This window comes from Lacerta agilis, chromosome 3 (genome assembly GCF_009819535.1).
Source record: "Lacerta agilis isolate rLacAgi1 chromosome 3, rLacAgi1.pri, whole genome shotgun sequence".
Taxonomy (NCBI): Eukaryota; Metazoa; Chordata; class Lepidosauria; order Squamata; family Lacertidae; genus Lacerta; species Lacerta agilis.
This window is the reverse complement of record NC_046314.1, coordinates 37,278,804-37,301,145: the sequence shown is the minus strand read 5'-3', so window position 1 is coordinate 37,301,145 and position 22,342 is coordinate 37,278,804.

The window sequence follows — 22,342 nt, the reverse complement described above, 5'->3', positions numbered from 1 at the left end:
ACACCAACAATTGGGAAAAACTTCCCTGTGAGCGCTCCAGTTGGAGAACAGCCTTTACCAAAGGTTGTCATGAGGCTTTGAAGACACTCGAACTCAGGACGCAAGTGAGAAATGTGCTAAGAGGAAGGCACGCTTGGCAAATCCACCCCGTGATCAACTCCCACACGGGAACCAATGTCCCCATTGTGGAAGAACTGCTCCAGAATTGGCTTCCACAGTCACTTATGGACTCATTGTTAAGACTGTGTTTATGGAAGACAATCTTACTCAGCTATGAGTGATCACCAAAGAAGAAGAAGACTGCCCCTCAATGAGGCCAAACTTAGATTCACAAAATGCTTAGGGGTATGCGTCCCCCCAGAAAAAAAGCACTGTATTCAGGGCACATTCAAAGCACATGGATTCCCCAGAGAATCCTGGGAGCTGAAGTTTACCCTTCACAGAGCTACAGTACCCAACATACCTCACAAACTACAGTTACAGTGGTACCTCGGGTTACAGCCGCTTCAGGTTACAGACTCCGCTAACCCAGAAATAGTACCTCGGGTTAAGAACTTTGCTTCAGGATAAGAACAGAAATCGTGCTCTGGTGGCGCAGTGGCAGCAGGAGGTCCCATTAGCTAAAGTGGTCTTAAGGTTAAGAACAGTTTCAGGTTAAGAACGGACCTCCAGAACGAATTAAGTTCTTAACCCGAGGTACCACTGTATTAGGATTCTTTAGTCATGCACTTTACAAGTATGGTGTATACACAGCTACTGTCTTGCAACATTTAATGGAAGTGGCCTGCATCTGAATGTGGGGCTTTCAATACCAAATGAAGCCGTGTTTCATTAGGACTTGCCTTTCCTGTGACTGGCCAAGCATATAAGCAACAAATATCCACCACATATCTCCTAGAATCATAGATGATCATCTAGAGCAACCCCCTATAATGCAGGAATATGCAGCTGTCCCTTATGAGGATTGAACCTGAAACCTTGGCATTAGCAGCACCATGCTCTAACCAACTGAGCTATCCAGAATGGGATAGATGCACTCTATGGGAGTGTGTATTCTCTGCCACTGAACTATTCCCTTCTCTCGAGAAAGAGTTCCCCGCTAGCTTCTCACCCAGGAAAAGTGGTGTGGAACAATAGTCATTGTACAGAACAACAATACAGTGGTACTTTTACAAAGACAAACATTAACCTGGGTCTGAAGAAGCCCTGTTTCTTACCAAGAGCTGCAGCCACTCATTATAAAGCAGCAAATCCAGCTTTCCTGGCCACTGCACACTTGACAGGGTGCAGTAGCCAATTCTGGTTCTGGTTCATGAACCTCTGTGTATATGACACCTGGGTTTCCAAGCACATTTATTCTTAATTTGTGCATTGCATACTTAGGTGCACACCTAAAAAGTGTAATGTGTGCAGCAGCAATCAGTTGCCAAAGAATAACTTTCCAGTACAGCCCAGAGCTGCTTTACACATTAGTTTTTCTACACAGAAAATAAAAAGGGAAATACGTGCTTTCCCACAAAATGTGAGGCTTTCCCACAAAATGAGTGTTTTCCAGGCAATGCCAACTGGGCAGCTGTGTGCAACAGCAGGGGACAAGGCAGGAAGTGAACAGGCCGTCCAGCATCATGCTGCCATTGGCCAAATCATTCGGTGTGGAGTTTGGAAGTCGTATCCTGTTGCTCCAACTTAAGCCGTGAAGAGAGGAAAGGCTTGGAAGGTGAGGGAGAGAGACCTAGCTAGCATTGCAGTTCTGTCCCACCAGGCAAACCACTTCTGAACCATGGTCAGAAGGGTCCACAGGTTCCTCATATTCCAGTTAACCAGTATCCCACAAAGTGCTTCCTTCCTCCACATATGAGACAACCCATTTATTTTCCAACCCTTTTTATAAGTCCTCTTGAAATCCTGATTTTCAAGTCTAGGATTTGTGGTCAGGATGAATGCAGCCTCTCCTTCATTCTGCATTCAGTCCAACCCTCTTGCTCTCCATCATTCCTTCCCGCATTCGTACTCCTCCTCCATTTCTACTTAATTGTCCTGTCATGTCTTTTTTCCTGTTCACTGTGCATCACAGTGGCTAATGGCTAGTGGCAAAGCATTGTTTCTTATTAACGAGGCAAGAGATTAATTACAGTACGCCAATTCAACAAAACTTTTGAAATCCCACACCAAAGCTCTTGGTGTGTCAGTTGTGGCACGAAGCAGTAACACAGCACAGAAACGCGAGATAAATATATTGAAATTTGTCATGGAGGAGTTCAGGTTTTTCTATCCAGGAAAGGGTGGAAAAAATGGTTTCTCCATTCTTACACTTCAGTAAAGCTGAACCAAGGATGGTTTTCAGCTCTAGTGAAATTCACACCTGTGAAAAGAAATTATTTGAGCTCTCACTTCGGTTGATTTGCTCAAAAACCTGGTGAAGGCTCTATGGGAGAAAACTCTACAAAGAGAGTAACATATTGTTATGCTTATCCCATGTTTTAGAGCAGCGAGAAGTTACAGGAGTACAACGATTACTCAGATTTGGTTTCCCTCAGGAGGAAATCACTGGTGCCTCACAGAGTTTTTTTAACACAGGTGATTCTAAACCCACGCTGGGGTTACATTCCGGGCTTAGTGCCTAAAGGGTGTTAAATGGTGGGTGGGATTGCCAAAGTCTTTTTTCACAGACACAAACCCCCTTTCCCACTTCTCTTTTTTGGCCAAGCACGTAAAGCTGAATGCACACAAGTTAAAGGTGTGTAAGTTGCGAGTTACTAGTACCAATATTTGAGTTTACTTACATATACACAAATTGTGCATAGGTCAAGGCACATTCCAACAGGCTAATCCACTGTACTACATCAGATCTTGGAGATGATAGATAGATAGATAGATAGATAGATAGATAGATAGATAGATAGATAGATAGAAGACAGACAGATACCCTTGATACTGTTAGTTGACAGTCTCTCTCCCCCCCTGCAATTCCAATCTGTTTTGCTTTTAATCTCAAAACTATTGATTTTCTTCACATACAGACCTAGATTACAACACCTTCTGCCCATTTCAGACACTACAGAACAGTCTTATGTCAAGAAGCAATTAGCTTCCATGGATGGAGGCTGAATATCCTGGGTTATTAAGACTCCTTTGTCAAGTCCAAGATGCTAAGCAGGTATCTCTTTAGGGCAACTGTTTGCAGAGTCCAATTTATATTTAGATAAGTATAGACTAGGAAAACAGATATTTGATGAACTGAAAGGAAAATGAAACAATACTGGTACAGATCACTACATAACATTTGTAAAAATATGTAGAGTTGGTAGGGAACACTGTTCACTAAAGGGTACATGGCATTATGTACCTCCCCTCTCCACGGCATCTGATTCACCTGCCATTTTTCTCCACGATGCTGTAACTGCTTCACTTCTACTTCACCAGCTCTGGAATAACTGCTTTGCATTTTCACCAACTCAGCCGCTGCCCCTGGTGGCGTATTCCATTGTTGTATCTGGTGTTGCACTAGTGTAGCAGTAGGGCTTCTGCCATATCCTAAAGCCCACGGGTGGAAACCTGTGGTCTGCCAGATGATGCTGGACTACAACTCCCATCATCCCTAATGACTGACCATGCTGGCTGGATGCTGATGTGAGTTGGAGTCCAACATCCATCTGAATCTCCCTCCCTACTAGATTTCTTCCCCTGGTGTATCTCAACTATAAGACTGTGCCTTAAGTTGGTGGATTTTATTAATGGTAATAACAAATCACATTCCCAAATAAATAAACCACCAAAGCTCCTCGGAGTCTCTAACACGATTACGCAATCCAATTATATTTGTTTCATTAGTGGGAGCGATGACATTTGCTGCCACTTCCCCCCCGTATTATAAAGCTGTTAATAATTAATAATTTGTCTATTCCTACACAATCTGTATGACTCATTTATAGCACTAAATGTTAACAAAAATAAAAGAGCAAGGGGAAACCCCCCCATTATTGTTTAGCTAAAAAGTGCCTGCCTTGTATGGAAAGGATTGTAATGGTTTCTTTTAAAAACAAATGAGAAAATGCAGAGAAAATGCTTGACCATTTGTCAACATGTGATTTGAACTGCTACATATGAGCCCTGTTGAAAGAAACTACAAATCTAGAGGGTCATGTAAGCTCCTCTTTATGTTGGTCTGAATTAGTGCTGAAAGGAATACTTCTTTCCAAGTTTACAAAGGCAATTTGAAGACTTAATTTCCCCTTTGATAAGGATTCACTTTCAGATGAGCTACTTGTGAACAAATAAGATGAGGTCCAACTGAAGTTTGCTCCGAATCATAATTTTAATCACTTTGTTTTTTTAAAACCAACCTACTCCTAGAGTAGCTTATATTTATATCCTTTTATACATCTGAAAGCTTGCTGTAATAGACAAGGAACCATATTATGAGAAATTAGATGGTTGGCCCATTTTGCACAATAGATTCAGCCCCAACACCACTTTGGCAAGAGCTAGTTCACAACTGCTGAAATCCTTGTGGGTTTCCCCTGCACATTGCTATGTACTGCTCATTTCATAAGAGATGCTCTAGAGGTAAGCATTAATTTGGATGCGACATCATTCTGTCTCGCTGACTCTGAAAGGACCAATCTTGCATTACATGCCTTTAATTTTAATGACAACAAAATGCTGCACAGGAAAGCACTGCGGTTACATAAAATACTCTGACGAATCATTTTCAAAGTGAAATTAATAAACAGAGGCCCATCAGGGAAAGATCAGAGACACTTGTCAAGAATGAATTATAAGGGGGCGTGGCCAGCAAGCTAGAAGATGGCTGCATGAATCCATAGCTCCCCCTCACAGTACCAGAAAGCATTATTCATGGCAGTCTCAAAGTTAGCAATCTGTAAATACGTTGTTATCAAAGGGGAAAGCTGGCTGCTGCTCCTCACCTTAAAACGAGCTATTTAACTTCAATTTTTTGCTCAAGGGAGAGGGGAAATAGTGAGGCTTTGTACTGTTAGCAGAAAATGCCTCATCCAACATGGTGCCAGGCTCTGCTATACGATCAGACATATCACTGGAGGGGAAAATGAACTTAAAGGAGGAATTTGTGGTGCACCAAACACCCCTCCAGTATTCTCTTATAGCTGGGGTACCAGAGTCTGTTAGTTAATACATATTAGAAAGTAATAAATGGTAGTACAGTATTTAGATAATAATTGGGACGATTGCAGCCAGTGGAAAAATGCAGGCTAAGCTTCCTTTCCAAGTCAGGGACGTTGTTGTTTAGTCGTTTAGTCTCTTCGGGACCCCATGGACCAGAGCATGCCAGGCACTCCTGTCTTCCACTGCCTCCCGCAGTTTGGTCAGACTCATGTTGGTAGCTTCAAGAACACTGTCCAACCATCTCATCCTCCGTCATCCCCTTCTCCTTGTGCCCTCCATCTTTCCTAACATCAGGGTCTTTTCCAGGGAGTCTTCTCGTCTCATGAGGTGGCCAAAGTATTGGAGCCTCAGCTTCAGGATCTGTCCTTCCAGTGAGCACTCAGGGATGATTTCCTTCAGAATGGATAGGTTTGATCTTCTTGCAGTCCATGGGACTCTCAAGAGTCTCCTCCAGCACCAGAATTCAAAAGCAGGGATAATGGCCGTTAATATGACAAAAGGTGTTGATGGGCCCTTTGGAACAGTAAGGAGGTGGTGCAAGGGAGCTGAATGAGAAAGGAGGAATCTGCAAAGCAGTGCCGTGAAGCTGTCTCCTCAGGGCGGCAGTTGCTGGACACCTCGGAGGGGCGGCAGATCCAGCCTTGGAAGAATGTGCCACTCACCACTTCCTTTGGTTGGTAGCCTCCTCCGTGTGCCTGCACACCAGCCATGCACGCCCACATACCAACTTGCCCCTACCTGCTGCCCCGTCCCTCCAACCTGCCTGCCACTTCCATTTGCTCCTCTCTGGCCTCCTAATACTTCCTGGGCCACCTCCAGGCATCTCAGTGGTGCCTGCAGCTGGGGAGGAGACAGGGGGCTGCAGAGGAGGTGGGGGGGATTTTCAGTTTTGCCTCCAGTGGAAAAACCCCCTGCACTCGCTCTGCTGGAAAATCACCTCCTTCTCTTTTATCTCCATCGCATCAAAGAGCTTCTCATCAGCAGGTGGACTCAGTTGTATGTCATGCATCCCAATGTGATGCTGATTTTACTGAGAGCTGTTCAACATTGAAAATGCATGTATTTCTTACAACCGACAGTGAGACAGAAAGAGAAATGGCAAGAAAAGGAAAAGGTGTCGGCATTTTCTCCTTAAGCACAAACTTTGCAAATGTTAGCCTTGTTTTGTATAGGGAAGCCACCTTCCGTTCTTGTCCTCATTTGCCTCCTTACAATGTGTGCCTCTTTTTATTGTGCACATTCGTTATTCTTTTTATTATGTGTTGGAGATTATTATGCTTTAATTGCTTTTGAGTGGCGCAGGGTTCTGCGATCTCTTTGATGGAGGATGCTATATAAATAAAATTGAATTAGATTGGATTAAGCTTCCTCTCAAGCACTGAGCCTCCCAGAAGTGCATGTTTTGAATTGCCTTCAGTCAAGTTTTTTTTTTGTGGTGGGGGCGGGGGGAGGACCCAAAAACCCAAAACAAAAAATGGTTTGTCTGCGGAAGTGAAATTTCATGTCGCAATTCCCCACGTAGTCTCTGGAATTCACTCTCCTCCTAACTGCGTAAAATATAATAGTTTTGAGGGGGAGGCAGGTGCCATGTCTTTCTGATAATACTACCCCCACAATATTAACTGCTTTCCCCCTCCTTCCTAAGCAAAACTCATGTGATAAGTACGTGCACAACAGCAAATCCATAACAGTGTTTAGTCTGGTACAACAGTTTCTCTATTTAATCCCTTAGGTCCTAGTGAATGAAAAACCCGGGGGGGGGGAACCCTATTTAACTCAACTCATTGCTTCCTTTATGTTTCTTTCATTTCTCCCCACTATAAACATTCACTTTCCTCCCAATGAAATTAATTCAGATGAAGGGCTCAAAGCATGGATTTCAGAAATTGGTAAATATTCTCCTATCAACTTTAATGAACATGGACGCATTAGGTCCTGTGCGGCAGAACCAGCACATGCTCTGCATGTATAAGGGCTCGAGGTGAGTCCCTGACAGTGCATATCTGATTAAAGGATTTCTTTTAGTCAGACTAGGAAAGAACTTTGGCTTCTGAGAGCTTCTGCCCATCAAAGTGGACCACACACATTTAGATGAGCCAAGGGCCGGAGTCAGAAGGGATGTTAACACATCACATTGAATGTTGATAAATCCAGACTGTCGGAAGGATCTGTCTACATGTCAGTGCAACCCATGCCGTTTGTTATTCTCATTATGTAGAGCAGGAGAAAACATTGCAAACCCAACAGAGGGCGTGTCAGCTGAACCATCAGCTCCCTTCTTTTCCACCACAGTGGAGCATGCTCAGTAGCCAGTTCCTCTGGGAAAGGTTCAGAAGCCAGTCTGGAAGAGGAGGCAGATGGGCTGCTCTATGGGAGTTTGAAGGAAGATGTTTGTTTTAAGCTTGTTTTCCATTATTTTGGATTAATCTAGGATTCTGATCTACCACCAGCAGAACCGGCCCACCAGTGACGCAAGGGGAGGCAGCTACCTTGGGGGGCACCCGAGAGAAGTGGCACCAAGGAAGGCGTTGCCCCACTCCTGCTTTAACATGGTGGGGTCACCATACCTGTTGTGTAAAGCAGGCATGTCCAACAGGTAGATTGTGATCTACCAGTAGATCACTGGACGTCTGCAGTAGATCACTGGTAGATCATTGGTTCCCCCCAAAGAAGCTGAACAACTGTGCCCCCCTAAAAAAAGCTCAACATTTTACCTCCTCCCTGAAAAAACTCAACACTTTGACCTGAACCCCCAAAAAGGGGGTAGATCACTGCCAGTTTTTAACTCTGTGAGTAGATTGCAGTCTCTTGGGAGTTGGTCACCCCTGGTGTAAAGTAAAGGTGGCAGCAGTGTCTCTTCTTCTTCTTCTTCTTCTTCTTCTTCTTCTTCTTCTTCTTCTTCTTCTTCCCGCTGCTCTTATATGCTATGTATGAGAGCAGCAAGCCTATCTACTGAGCACATGGGGAGCAGCAAGCCTGAGGCTCTGCACCCAATGCGACAGAACCAGTCATGCTCCCCTAAATCAACCTCTGTATTTCCCATGTATTACCCTGGTTCTGAGTGTTCCTTTTGTTTGTTTGTTTCAGGAACCTTTTTGTGCCAGGTTTACAAGAGATAAGTCCCAGGACTGGTGTGTGACTTCCTTGGTTTGCCAGGAGGAAGAATAAAATTCTTAACTGTAAGATAATCTGTGCACTGTGGAAATGGTGGTTTGAAAGGCTTTTGTGTAAAAGCCATGGAGGGAAAAGAGCCTTCAACCCTAAGCTAAGAAGATTGATTTGCCACTGGAGTGCCAATAAATCTGTTACAGTGGAGAGCTTCTGGAATAGAATGTGCAAAACAATAACACTTGCTCTTTTGTCCCCTTTAATTGGTTTGTTCAGCACATTGAATTCAAAGTGTTCATTCTTTTAATAGCTTTTAGTTTATTTATCAGATGTAATTTAAATAGTTCCTTCCGTTTGGAGCCTGCAATGATTGCATATTCTAGGCCTTTCTCCCATCCAGTTCTTTCTCTCTTTTAACGTATATTTCAGTCAAGCTTTTAGGCTATATTTTAATGATTAAGATTTAACTTATATAGTATATTTTTAACTGCTGTTATATCTGTATTGTCCCTGTTATATCCAATTGCAAATTCAAATGTATCCCTATCATGTTTTATGACTTCCCTGATATTGTATGAGAGCTGGAACTGGTCTGTGACCGAAATAATAAATGCAGTTAAGGTTGTCATCTCCCCCCCCCCCCCGCATGGGTTCCAGGGACAAAGGGCAGACAGAAGCTTCATCCTCTAACCAATAGTTGCATTTCCGCTTGCCCAGCTTTAAGGTGTCCACTTAAAAATGGTCCTGCTTAATCTTCGTAGGCAATGAGGTAAGCAACTGCATATGTCACTACTGCCCATCTGCTGGGAGTGTTTCTAAGGGTGAAGCCAGTGGTATGTGTGTGTGTGTGTGTGTGTGTGTGTGTGTGTGTGATGCCCTATGGCCTATGACCTATGTCAAATCAGGCTATCCCCCAAGTGGTCCCCGTTGGAGTAGTGTGGCCCTGGGTATCAGACAGAAGCTGGCATAGTAAGTAAGAGGCCAAAAGTCCCTGTGGGCTGGTTATTTATCCTGGCCATGGGCGCTGTGTCAAGTGCTGCTACTGGTCAGTTGGCACTGCACCCAGGGGAACGCCCCCTAAATTCCTGCCACCATTGGCCAATTTGGTAGTAGCAGGACAATCCTGCCTTCAGTAGGCCGGTTCACAGGGAAGGCCAGGGTCCTGCCTGCAAAGCCGCCTGCCCAAGGAGGGCAAATGGATGTACACACCAACAAGGAGAACCCAGAGGTATGCCAAACAAACAAACAAACAAACAAACAAACAAACAAACAAACAAACACTCCACACTGCAACGATATGTAGCTAAAATGGCCCAATGTGAAGTTTGCAGAAGTGAATACATTCTTTGAGGGGACCATAAGGGTTCAGAACCTATATTCCTAAGTGGCCTGTAAGCACTGAGCATGCTCAGTGGGCATGGAATGCTGACTGAAGGGCTGTGTGTGTGAGTGTGTGATGGACAGCAAAGGAGGAAGAGCAATGGAGTGGCACATCAGAAATTCTGAAAAATAGCACTCCATGCTGCAATATTGTTCTGCAGTTCTCACTTAGATTCCCATATTTCCCCACCCAGAACCCCTTCACTTGTGGTGCCAGTTACTACTTGCTGATCCTGCAGTGTTTTACTGTTGGTAAATAGTGACTCTGTAAGTGAACGGCTACTGCAGTAAAGCTATTTTCTGCGCTATTTGGTTTAGCTGTGTAGGTAATGATTTACCCAGGACACGCCACAGGCCCTGCGAGGTGAGGCTCTTGCATCGCGAACCTAAAGCATCAGTGCTGCAAATGTATGACAGTTTTAAGCAGAATTTTTCTGCACCACTTTCATGGTTTTGTGGTTCAGTCTGAATGCTATTTTAACATAATTTCCCCTCGATTTTAATTTATTTATGGTGTGCAGCAGTAGTGCTGGAGGATTATGAGGCAGATTATATTAAACTCTTATAGAGTCTTATGAGGTTGATTATATTAAAGTTCTAACAGAAAAAGCAATTATCTTTCCACCTTAAAAAAAAATCATTTTAATTAGATGGAATCAGTAAAGCAGACAGTAGTGATGAATTGTATTGAGTTCTAATCATTGTGGTTTTGTATAGAAGAGGGGAAAAGAGAAGGAAACTTTTAAAGCACCAAGAGAGGGAGCCAAGAGGAGATTGTACCACCTTAAGTGTGTAAATAGAAAAATGGCATGAAGCACTTCTCAGAAACTGCAAAATGTATCAGCCAGAATAATCCTGCTGCACAAATATATGGCCCTAGCACTGATTATTGTGATAATACAGTAACTGTTGCTGCATTGGTTTCCAAGAAAGCAAATAGGATTCAAAAAACCTGATTCTTTTGGTAGCGTGGGGGTGCTTTCAGATGACCGGTGCACTGAGCATTCATCGTGATTTGTTTACAAGAAGATTGGACAACCATCAGTTATATAATGAGCCTTCATATTGATTTGTTAGTGGGGACAGTTACATCAAAGCAAGTGTCCTCCAACACTTTCCAGTGCATTTCCACAACACTTTACTTATTGCAAAAAGTCTGATCTTTTAGGAAGTGAGTTTGTTGCACAAGACCTAAAGACAAGGCTACCAGATTTTTCTCAATGAATCGGGGACACAATAAATAAATAAATAAATAAATAAATAAATAACTACTACACGTTTGGGACATTGATGCTGCAGCGATGGCGGGGGCAGAGGGGCGGCCTCCGCCTTGACCTCAACCGCCACATTTCCCCTTCCTCCGAGGCTTCCATCTCCTTTCTCCACGAGCCTGGGCAGAAGAGAGAAGAGAAGAAGAGTTTGGATTTGATATCCCGCTTTATCACTACCCGAAGGAGTCTCAAAGCAGCTAACATTCTCCTTTCCCTTCCTCCCCCACAACAAACACTCTGTGAGGTGAGTGGGACTGAGAGACTTCAGAGAAGTGTGACTAGCCCAAGGTCACCCAGCAGCTGCATGTGGAGGAGCGGAGACACGAACCCGGTTCCCCAGATAACGAGTCTACCGCTCTTAACCACTACACCACACTGGCTCTCAGTTGTTAGTTCTTCGGTGGTGGTGGTGGGGGAAGCGGTGCGTGGTGGGTCAGGCATGGAAGGCGGAGAAGGAGGGCTGAAAGTGGCAGCGGCGGCAAGGCTCAGGCAGCGCAATGCCTCCCTTCCCATTGGAACAGCCCATTGCATGCAAGCAGGAGGTGACAGGGATTTCTCGGGAAGCGCAATGCCTCCCTTCCCATTGCAGCATCCCCAATCCCATTCCTACTTGCGTGCAAGCAGGACGGGGCGGGGATCCCTCAGCTGGGAAGGGAGGCTTCCCGTTGCCTAACTGAGAGATCCCTGCCCCCTCCTGCTTGCACGCAAGCTCTGATAGGCAGTGTGAAGCCTCCCTTAACAGCTTAGTTGCTGGGGTCAGGGAAGGTGGAGGCAGCCCGGAAGCTGCATCTTAGAGCCCCTGCACTACCATCATATGGGGACTTCCGAGCAGCTCCTGAAACCAGCCAGAGTCAACTGCTCCGGGCTGCTGAGACTGCTGCGGCTGCGTTTCCCGGTGACATTACATGAAATCCAGGGACATTCTGGGGATGGAATGTGTCCTGGGACTTATTCACAAATCCGGGGAGTGTCCCTGGGAAATAGGGATGTCTGGTAACCCTACCTAAAGATCAACTTTAGTTGTGTCAACTGAATTTGCTGGTACAGTCAAACCTCAGCTCCTGAACGCCTCTGTTATCGTATGTTTTGTCTCCTGAACGCTGAAAACCCAGAAGTAACGGTTCCGATTTTTGGAAGCCAAATGTGCTAAGCAGTTTTGAGTTTCCCTGGTGTATTGAGGGTTCTGCTTTCAGTTTCGGTTGTCAAACTTTTCAGAAGTTGAATGGTCTTCCGGTACGGATTACATTCAACAACCGAGGTTTGACTGTATGTGATTGAATCCCCCCTGAAACTGCCTTGCAACTGTCTTGAAAGTGCTTCAGCTTAGTACAGTGGTACCTCTGGTTACGTACTTAATTCATTCTGGAGGTCCGTTCTTAACCTGAAACTGTTCTTAACCTGAAGCACCACTTTAGCTAATGGGGCCTCCCGCTGCTGCTGTGCCGCCAGAGCACAGTTTCTGTTCTTATCCTGAAGCAAAGTTCTTTAACCTGAAGCGTTATTTCTGGGTTAGCAGAGTATGTAACCTGAAGCGTATGTAACCTGAGGTACCACTATATTGGTAAGTCAAGCAAGCTTTGGGGTTGCTGACAGAGTTGCCAACATTTTAAGTGGTTCTGTTTCTGTGCTTTTAACAGTAATTTGGCAAAACAACACAAAATGGTGCAAGTATGTACCCCTGTTTAATTTCTGTGTGCCAGACTGATGCAAAACTAGAAAAAAGATAAAGAAAAATAGGGGAAAAGTGACATAGATTGTTTCTTGTTTCTAAGGACAGGGTGGGGGTTGCTTCCTAAAAATGCAAGGCATAATCATGCTGAACTATTTGAGATGATACAAAACATCTCTTTTTAGCTGCTTCTGTTCTGCTGTACTCTGCCTCTGTAGGCTCATCCTCTCCTTCCTAGGCTTTGCAGAAATATTTAGAATTCAGATGAACAACTGTTTAGATCTTGCCTTTTTTGCTGAGTTTATAATCCTTCCAGTTTCATTAACTCTGGCAAATGAAATCCATGTAATTTAATACTTTCAGATAGATTGGAAAAGAAAACTTGTGAGGAGATGGTTGATAGAATAATATAGGACGGACACCAGCAATGCTATGGAAATTCTTGGAGGCTGAACTATTGCTTTCCATAGCATGAAGAAGAAGAAGATGGAAATGACACTGAAATCTTCATAAACAGAAACTAAGAGAACACTGGGAAAGAACCCTGACCTATAATTCGCCAAAGGGTTGAACCTTACACAGTATATTTTATTATTTCAGGTTCTATCTGCCACCTTTACACCAACAAAGGACCATCAGAGCAGCATACAATTGAAATATTGTATGGCACAATGAAATAATAGGGCAAACAATTTTAAGTAAACAGTCAAGCCAGCGAAACTATGTCAGATAATCATCAGGCAGAAGCTCAGAAAACATAAAAACTGATTTTAAGAGGAATGCTTTCACATGTTTTTCCAAAGGTTGAGAGAGGGGGGGGGGAAGACAGGATTCCTGGGAGAGACCTGGGAGAGCCTAGATGCCACCACTGAAAAGGTCCCACATATTACCATTTTAGCATCCAACGGAGGAGGGCCACAGAACAGAGTGTTTCCGTGTGATCTAAACAGGCAGACAGGATCACACAGGAGCAAGCAATCCTTTAAGGAAGGATAGGGGCTAAATGCAACCCTCCAGACCTCTCTGTCTGTCCCTCAAGACTCTCACCAGGCCATAATCCCTTCTAAGTCACACCCCCGCCTCCAAGGCCATGCCCATCACTGTTCCCCAGCCCTGCTTTAAGGCAGTTGTTCTCATCTAAGAAATATGATCAGTCTCGCCCCACTTCGTTAAGCAGAGAGAAGTTTAAGGGTACATAAATTATCTAGATTTGGTTAGAAGGTCACTGAAGATGTAATTTTTTGTGTAATATTTGAGTTTATTTACAAATATGCAGGTCGAGCATAGGTGGAGGCAGAGAACTAAAACACCAACAGCAAATTCCAGCTCCCCATATTAGAGCTGCCCAATAGATCCTTTCTGGAACTCATCGAGATCTCTCGCTCACTCTTCTTGATTCTAGGTGCATTTTCTACAGATTCTTTTCACATGGAGATCTAAACTATATCATACTTAGCTTGGGGAAGGGGAGAGGTATACTCCCTTGATCTTCTCCAATTAACTTTTCCTGTTCCAAACATTTCAGAGTCATCTTAGACTAAGACACCACCTTGTTCCATGTCTCCTCCATTGAGGGAAGACATGCACACGAAAGCTCATACCAAGAACAAACTTAGTTGGTCTCTAAGGTGCTACTGGAAGGAATTTTTTTTTATTTTTTTATTATTTTCCATTGAGGGAAAACACTCAAATATCCCAGAGTATTAACATTTCTTAATATTCCTTTGTTAGGTCCAAGACTCTGGGCAGGTATTGCTTGCTCATGGCAAAGCCACAGCCGTAGGCCTATTTGCAAGAGTCTAATAGCAAAACCCACAGAAATATAAACTATCGAAACATAGAAAAGGAGTGAATTAATTGGGGTCATTTGTGCTACTTGAGTAGTATGTAGAAACGGAACAGTCCAATGGAATGGGATTAGATTTGTTTTTAAGTGGCAGAAATAATGAGAGGCATTGCTTTGTGCAATGTAAATATATTAAGGCTAAATTATTCCAATAAAAACCACAGTCCCATTGCTTACAATGTATACATGCAATTATTAAGCACTGTAAACCTGACTATAAGAGCTTTGCTTAGCCAAGCTGAGGGCACACAGAAATAAAGCCTAGCCTGTAAAACACCCAATTAAATCCAAGAAGCAGAGATGTAATATGTTTCAATATAATCTCCTTTCTCTGAGACCACCAACAAAGAATGATGACATAAACACTTTAGCAATGGATTTTAAATGCTAAACCACATAAGAACTTTTTGGTTTTTAAAAACTCATATATCTTATGCGGCCAATAAAGCACAAATAAATATATCCTCTATTTCCATTCCACCACCATTGCATGACAGATCTTTTTATTTCTTCGTGGCTCAGGTTGGAGCTAGAAATTTGATTCAGTTCACATTTAAAGGTGAACTGACTGAACTTGCACTTTCTGAAACAATACGTGAATTGAAAGCCAGCCATGTTTAAATTCACACGTCTCTCAGTTTTGCAAAGCAGCTATGCAAACAAGTCATATGTGCAGAAATGAATCTACTGGGGTAAAGTGTGCACAGAAAGGCATTTGCCCATGAAAATACACGCACAAATGCATTAGATTAGAGGAAGCTACTTTGCAAAAAGGTTTATATTTGTAAAAAAAATGCATACGACAACATGTCTATTAGGAGAAATTCATAGTAAACTGATGAATTTTCAGGATGTTGGTTTTTTTAAATGAGAAACTGAAGTTGTCAGATTCACCCATTGCCAGTTAAGTAATTCTTGGCTAGGGAATTGCTGAGGTGAGGGCTTGTGGGACATACTTTCTTCCCTTTCTTTGCTTCTGCTGTACTGTTAATCTTGGGAAGATGACAATAGGAACCATGGATAGAGCATGTCTGTTTCTATAGCCTTTGAGCACCATGAGGCTGGGCACATTGTGGGTTTTGCTGCAGCTGCAGCTCCTGAACCTGTGTAGCCCCATATAGCGTGCATTGCAATAATCCAACCTTGCATAGGTCACAGTGGCTAAGCTATGGTTCCAGAATGGTTTACCAGTCGAAGCTGGTAAAAGACACTCCTAGTCACCAAGGCCGCTTTCTCCTTTCTCCAGGCCCTCTGGGGAAAAGGGTAGAAATCAGTGCAGCAGTGTAGAAAGAGTGCAGCAGCTTCCTATAGCTGGCTGCAGCTTTTACTTTAAGCTCTGTGACCTCACTGAGCACTCATTGCCACTACCTCCATAACCCCTTGGAGGAATGAACATGACATTTGCTCTTGGTAGGCAACAAGCTCATTCGAGAGGAGGATGATTATAAGCCCAGTTGGGAATGGAACTGACAGTCCATTTTCCCCCAGTGGAAAAAAGGATTGTGAAAGATGGGACTACCAATTTATCCGCAAGTTGCCCACACAGCAATCCTGTTCCTCCCTCCAGTCTTTAGTCCCAGCCTCTGCTACTCCTTCCTCCAGGTAGTCACCATTGCCTTTGGGCCCATCATCACATCTTACTATCTCCTGTACTTTGCTGACACATTCCTTCTTCCTTCCTTCCTGACAGATAGGACTCTGAGTCTCTACCATATCAAGTTAAGAGAGGGAGGGCTGGTTCTATGAGTAACAGGAGCCTGATGGACAGATAGCATGGAGTCTTCCACTTGGTACTGGAACTTCTCAAGCACTGAGACTTAGTTAGATGGCTGCAGGGAAATGATGCTAGGATACTCCATGAATGACGCTCCGTGAATGCATGAATGAGAAGAACTTGATCTGGAGAGTGCAAGTAGAAAATTGCAACAAGGGTAGCTTCCATTTTGGGATCAGTTGTTGTAAGGCAAAGGTAACCATTGTGGTGTCCTCCAGATATTGTGAACTACAACTTCCATCTGCCTCAGCCAGCATTGCCAATAGGCAGGAATTCTGGCAGTTGCAGTCGAATATCTAGAAGGTACCACATTGGTTGCACAATGTTCAGTAAAGTTGCACAATGTTCAGTAAAGTTTGTGATTCACTCTGCTTGTGCAGTGTCAGTTTACAAAGGAGAGCAGGTTCCTCTAACTGTAAGGCTTGTAAAATTTTAGCAGGTGTAGTTTTGATCACCCTTAAGTGACTAGCCACACGCAGCAAAATAATAATATTAATTGGGGCAAGCAGTGGGTTAGTTTCTACTGGTAGATCTTCCAGTGATTTTCAGCAGATCAGCAAGAGTTTCTCATTCCAAATTGTTTGACTGTAACAAAAATTTGTGTTTTCCTTTTCTAAATTAGACTACTAAATGGGGGGGGGGGAAACTTGACAGGAAACCAGACTGAATTTGTGGATGAAAGGACTGCGAGCGCTGAAAATAGATTCCTAGGCTCAACAATTGTTCAGAGGTACTGAGCCACTATCAATGGCTCACTCAGCCACTATCAATACTCACTTCAGTTGGTGGATATTAGAGTTCTGGGGGGTAAAATGACCCAGGAACAAAGTGGACTCCAGGGCCTAAATGCTGCTGTTGAACTTCATCTCCCACCAGCCTTAGCCAACATGGCCAATGATCAAGGATGGTGGGAGTCATGGTTCAGCAGCAACCTGAGGGCCACAGATTGTTGTCACCTCTGCCTACACCTGCAGTACAGAACAGGGTCTGGCAGCTAAACGTCTTTCCCCTACAAAGCAGCCCAGGCATTTTTCTTCCCTTGTGCTAGAAGTTCATTAAGTACTCCCTTCAGAATTTCCTCTGTGCCGTCTGAGTTGTTACGCTGAGCCTTGAGAGACGAGCACTTTGCAAGCGCTGAGTCCTCTCTTCTTAGCTCTCCCAGCAGCACCTTGCAGATTGCAGAGCTGAACCCTAATTGAAAAGTAATCAACCATGACAGCCTGATGATTGCTTTAAAGACCCAAAAGCTGCGAGGCACCAGTACATCTTCCAAGTTAGTGGTAGCTGACAGCATCGTGTTACTGACAACTACTCACAGAACTGGGTTTTATTTCTTTGCTGGACTTTGGGAGAGTTTTTCTTTTTTAAAATTGAAATACATAGTTTGAATGTTAAAGACGCGCCATTCTATCTGTGGACAGTGAAAGTCGAACTGCACTGGAACAAGAGTTCAGATGTGAGTTTATTTTTAAATGGAAAAGGGAAAAAGCAGAGGCTGAGGAACTGATGGCCTTTCAGGTGTTGGCTGGGGCTGATGGACTTATTATAAAGGGGAAACATCTGATTTAAGGGTTTCCGGGTTTTCCCAGTAGTAATGTATGGAAGTGAGAGCTGGACCATAGAGAAGGCTGATCGCTGAATAATTGATGCTTTTGAATTATGGTGCTGGAGGAGACTCTTGAGAGTCCCATGGACTGCAAAAAGATCAAACTTATCCATCCTTAAAGAAATCAGTCCTGAGGGTTCACTGGAAGGGCAGATCCTGAAGTTGAGACTCCAGTACTTTGGCCGCCTCATGAGAAGAGAAGACTCCCTGGAAAAGACCCTGATGTTGGGAAAGATGGAGGGCACAAGGAGAAGGGGATGACAGAGGATGAGATGGTTGGACAGTGTTCTCGAAGTGACTGGCATGAGTTTGGCCAAACTGCGGGAGGCAGTGGAGGATAGGGGTGCCTGGCGTGCTCTGGTCCATGGGGTCACGAAGAGTCGGACACGACTAAATGACTGAACAACAAAGGGTTTCCGGATCAGAATAAATTCTGCAATGGCTAATGGCAACTTTTAGTGGTAACTAAAAGCAGTGTGCCTGTAGCATGCAGGAGGTTCAGTATCAAGGCACCGTTAGAGAAGATCCAGAGCTATGAGCTATATAATCTTTCACTTCAAGGTTGTCTGTAGCATTGAGGAGTGTAGTTGTAGGGTTAGTGCACTACATTGTAACCAAACCTCAGTTAAACTCACTTAATAAGCACTGAAGAACACTGGGTCTGAATAGGGACATTCTCTGCCAAAAAGCATTAGGGAGAGAATGCCGACAGCTAAGCAAATCCACCCAGCACATTTTAAAGAGAAAAATGATCGCATTTTTGTCAGATGTTGTTAATGGCTTTAATCTAAGTTTGCTTCAAAAGGGGAGTTAGAGACTGCACAGGGAGAAACCACGGGGCTTATTTCTGCATCAAGCCTTTAAGAGCCACATGGCATGGAGCAGGAGAGGAAATGATTAGCAGAGGCTAAAATGCAAAGCTTTTGCAAGAATGACAATCGTAATGGGAGGAGTCTAGCATAGTGCTAAGCAGATCACCATGTCCATACAAGAATTTCTGTTTGCCTGATGGCCTCTTCTCCCACTGTGTGCTGTTCTGGGTGTTTGCCCCCACACACCCTGAGCAAATTTGGTGTGGGGAGCAGGTTACACTAGTAGATGTCCTTGCACAGGCTTCTGGTGGTGGAACTAGTTACTGGTAGTTAAGTTTGGCCCAGGGTCTCAGTTCATGCTGCATGGGTCCATCAAGCATCTAGACATTCATTCTGTGGAACTGGGCTCCTGCCCCCTTTGTCCGGGATGTGGGTTGCTAATTTTTAAATGGCCAGTGGACCACTCCAAAACAAGCACAATGTCATGCACCTTCACACCTCTGACACTTTTGCACATATGCTCAGTGCAGACTCAAACATGTTTTTCTTGGGGAGAATGATAACTCATCACTACAGCCTGTCCACTAAGCCAGGTCATATGGAGACTGCCTGCCATCTTTAATCTGTGTTTGATTCCCTGATCTACTTACCGGTACTTGCTGGCACATTTGCTACACTGAAGAAAGGCAGGTAGCTAGCCACAGTTTGCCCTGATCAATACTCACCCACTTGGCTCTTCCTGTGACCGTTAATAAGTGCCCTGATGTCCCATGGAATATGTAATAATTTTCATACGTGTTTGTGACAGTGCTAAATGTTTGCATCTCATCTGTTTCTAACAATATCTGCTTTCTTGTTTTTTATGTGATCCCTGCCCCCCTCCCTTTTGGGTATCTTATTTTAAAGAAAAAGGTATTCAAAATAACAGATGGCTTCCCCCAAAATACTTGTATTCCACCCTCACCCACCCCTGTATTCACATGAGTTATATTAGGACTAGAGAACATATTTAGATACCATCTGGAGATATTAAAATCTGTGGTAGTGTCTGCACATAGTCTTCATAATTATGGCTTAAAGTGGTGCTTAGTTCACGAGCCAAGAGGATTCCTAGAAGAATCCTCTCAAGCAGATATTCTATATTTGGCATGTGAATCAATAATTCTGAATATAGCATGACTTACGTCTACGGTTAGCTTTGCAAAAAAGAAAGAAAGTTTTTTTAAAAATTTAAACCTCTTTGTAAATGACAGAGGACCAAGGAAGAAAGCTGAAGTGAATTGTGTTTCCTATTTAAATGCCTCAGCTTGGAACATCCGAGATGGTTCCATCTCCAATAACTCTCTTTTCCTCTTAAGATTACTCCCGTACATATGCTAGACATGTTCCATTGTTGCATAGTGATTTTAATTAACATTCAACAGAATGATGCTTTTCAATTAAAACGATGGGCCTCAAAATCAGAACACCTGTGCTATCCCATTAAAAACCCATTCTTCATAACCACACTTAATTATCCCAATTTGCTTTATTCATAACCTTAGTATTCTTAGGGGTCATGCACAGTGCAGCCAAGTTTAACAAATGGCTGAAACTAGAAGAGGAAGGCTAATGAACAGCATGCCAACAATTCAGATGCTGACTTCTCCAAGCTAGTTCGCTCAGGGCAGTTCAACAGGCAAAATACAGCAAAACTGTGCCTATTTAAACTCGAGAATGTTGACCGAACCTCTGTTTTTCCTAATTCTCCATTGATTCTGCCTTGATCAAGACAGATCATGAGCTGCCATTGATATGAAGGGGATAGATAGATTCTGTGATATCAGTATGTATACAACTTCTATCTGCATTACGAATCTAGTGTAGCTTTACCAAAGGCTGCCTTAGGTGAATAAAGGCCTAGACATTTTGTCCTAGAAATGGGATAGTTCATGTAAATGATTGCATCTCCTAAACTGTGGAGAAAGTGAAGTGATCAATTAATGGGGAAGAACCAAACAGAACTCCAAAGCAAGATACAGTAATTTATTTACCCCAAGGCCACATCATATGAAACATAATGCTTATCCTTGCGTAGGTATGTTACCAGACACCTTCCTTGAAGTCCATTCCTTCAGTAGCTATTATACCCATGATATGAACCTTAATTTGAATTTCCTTAATCTTTTTCCTTCACAAGATGGCTACTGAGAGGCAATGGATTACTCCATGTTTGCTTTATGACTCCATTAGCACATCCTTGGGATCATCCTGTATCAGTGGCAGAAAGATTAGGATACAGAACTGGAGAGATTTATTAGGATGGTTTATTTATATTCTTACTAATAAAAGTCCCTCCAATCTCAACTACATGAAAATGCACAGAAATCAAATTTAACAATACTTTGTGTGGAGGAGTGTGTGGGGTATGGACCATTCCAAAGAGTCTCATTTTCTTCTTTCAAGGTCATGGACATTTTAGATTACTTTTCCAGGGCCATGCAGTTCCCTAAAGCTCCGATTTGTCTTCCATTACAGCAGCTCACCTCCGCACATACTGTAACTAATCCCATCTCTTGTGCAATCTAGTCTGGGTTGCTCAGACTTGAGGTCTTGAAAGAATGGGAAAAGAGCAAGAAATGGAGAGCTTATTTCAGCTTTACTTAGGTCTGAATGCATAAGCTCTTTATTATAAACTTAGGAAAACAAGAAATTCGACTTACCTACCAATCCACCATGAATTCCCTTAAGCAAACACTTGGGAAAGAGATGTGGTTATTCTAGTCTTAAGTCTACACCTATAGTTGATCTCCAAAGATTACAGTTTTAAAACTGCATCTCATTAATCATGCCTACCCAAGGAATACAATTGTCTAAAGAATTCATTTCTGCCTTTGCAAAGGCTGCACTATGCAAAGTGATCCTTATTAAAATAAATAGGAATCAATTGGCACAAACCCCAAATTTCCACCTTAATTGACAGGGCTGAAGTGGGGCAGCACAGCAAAGCCCTTTCTTTTTGGTATGCTGGATAGAGTCTACAAACAGGGGAAAAAAACAGTCTGAAAAACATATTTCTCTGGCGCAGGATAATATGTAAGAGCAAAAAGTGTTGAAATGATGGATGAAAACTTTTCAAAAGGACTTGACATGGAGAATCTGATGAAGGAAAACACAGAATTATGCAGTGAAGTCCTCATGAATGAAAAACCAAAGGAAGCTCAGAACCATTAGCATAATACCTTTTACGCGTTCCGAGAAGATATGTATTTTGGAGGGCTTCATTGATTGAAGAAATAAATGCATTCCTGGTGCTCTTGACTGCCTTGTTTATGCAGGTGATAGACGTCCTTAGAGCCAAGTGCTTTGCACCACCTTGGCATGAAAACAGGTTGCTTATATCTGATGAAGCATAAAGTATGTGCTTCATGTGCGTCTGTGAACTCTGATTTGCCAAAAGTTAGATTTTCTCAACTCTCGAAAGTCAGGAGAGAAAAAAGTTAAGGAACCCGGAAACTGGTAAAACTTTTGATAGTGTTTTCACTGCTTTTGCGTGTTATGCTGGGAGATCTGTGCAACTGCCTTGTTTGCCTGCTCTGAATGGGGAAAGGTGCCGGGGTGTTTTAATTCTCTCCCTACATTTGGTGGTAGGGTACAAGTTAAAATAATAGAATAAAATCATGTTTTTTAAAAAATCCAAACCACTGAGAACAGAAACCACAGAGCCCTATCTCCTTATAAAATATAAAGCA